Consider the following 1,835-nt stretch of genomic DNA (forward strand, 5'->3'; position numbering starts at 1 on the left):
CTGGTCAGTCTGTGTTCTGAGGAGAATTTAAATGAAAAATAAAAGAAAAGAAATCGCACACTCAGTGAGTGTAGATTTCCAGTCGATGTAAGTGAAACATTCCTTACATAATTGTAATTTCTGTAAATTCTGAACAGTCCCCTTTGTACATGTGAATCAGAGGGATGTGTATGTAGCTTTGGCCTAACAAAATAGCTTTGGTGAGGATGAGAGCCATATGTATACCTCTATGTGACTGTGTATTCTAAATATCAAGTGATTGAGGCATTTCTAAGTCATTGACAAATCTATTTTTGTACTCTGAACATGCTCTAAAATTGCAATATTTTGTGTGAGTGGTATCATTTATGTCAAAGGATGGTGAATTGTGTAATAGTGCTGGTTGTAATAGATGAATTATGAGTGTGAGTGGAAACCTTGTCCCAAAATTGGTGATATTTTAGTTGAATTACAATTGGAATCACACTGTAACAGTAACTACCACTGTAAATTGTCTTACTTTGATGGTGTATATTCTTTGACAAAATGTCATGTAAATCTGCAATTAATTGCATCATTTATCTTGAACATAATTTTTTGAGAAACATCAGTATGATGCTGCAGTATGATGAAATTGTGCATACAATGCACTGTTGTGGCAGTAATTCTCCATTCTGCATTAACCTGTTGTACCTACGATGGAAACAAATGGTATGATATTAAACGTAATCAGAATTTTACTCTGAATGACTTTGTTCTCACTCATATTTTTCTCAGCTGCCTTTGTGGATGCATTGCACTTTGCGTACCCATGAATGTGTATTTCTGCAATTTATGCTGATTTGAGCTGCAGTGGGATCCAGGAGGGGGCACACCGGGCGCACACCCCCCCTTATTTTTTGTTAACAAAAGAAATAGAAAGAAAATGATGGGGGCACATGTGCCCGCCCCCCTTTACGGAATTCTTGGATCCGCCCCTGAGCTGTGCCATGAATGCGTGGTTAAGTTGTAGCTGCACTACTTGAACTATTTATTGTTCTGATCTCAAAGAACATTTTAACCCTAACCAGGCCGGGCTTTTTTGGGTGTTCTGTGGCCGGGGAGGGGTTGATTCAACCCCCCGAGATCTCGGCCGTCGATCGCGCAATCGCCATGAAATTTGGCACGTGCATTACCTGTGGCGTAATCTACCAAGCTATACAAAAAGAAATGGAAATTTTCGTCACAATGATTAATTATGCTATTATGCATAAAATCATACATTTTTCTCTAAATCAGAAATTAAAGCTCCTAGAATCATAATTTTTGGTGAAAACATTCTTTGTAGCACTCCTAACAATGTACTTGAAAAAAAATTTGGTATCAAAATCAATTTCTTATGTATTTTATTGTTTTATGAATTTCTTATTTATTTCCTTGTTTTTTCGACCTTTTGTTTCATCATTTTTTCAGCAAAATTTATAACAGAACCTATTTCAAGCATAATTATGCTAAAATTAATTAGTTTCAGCCTATGAAAGTGAAAATAATCATATCTTTATGAATAAGAAGAGAAAACTCCATTTGCATAGACTTTATACACAAAATCACAGTTTTGAGCCATTTTCGGTCTGACAGGCATGTATAAAACGTTATGCAGCGTCGTAACGGTATGCACGATTTTCGCGAAAATGGTGTCAAAAGATGCACGAGACTTGAAAGTAAAAAGTCAGCAAACGGCGCGGTCAAAAATTTTCGCGCGGTGGAGTAGTCGCGAAAAATGTTGAGGGGGGGTTGATTCAACCCCTCCCCCCCCCCCCGGCCTTTTTAGGGTTAAGTACTAAGTAGCATGCAAGGCATATACCTATGAGAATTGT

This window comes from Diadema antillarum, unplaced genomic scaffold (genome assembly GCF_040938485.1).
Source record: "Diadema antillarum isolate AM-2024a unplaced genomic scaffold, OU_Dant_1.0 scf00000094, whole genome shotgun sequence".
Classification (NCBI taxonomy): Eukaryota; Metazoa; Echinodermata; class Echinoidea; order Diadematoida; family Diadematidae; genus Diadema; species Diadema antillarum.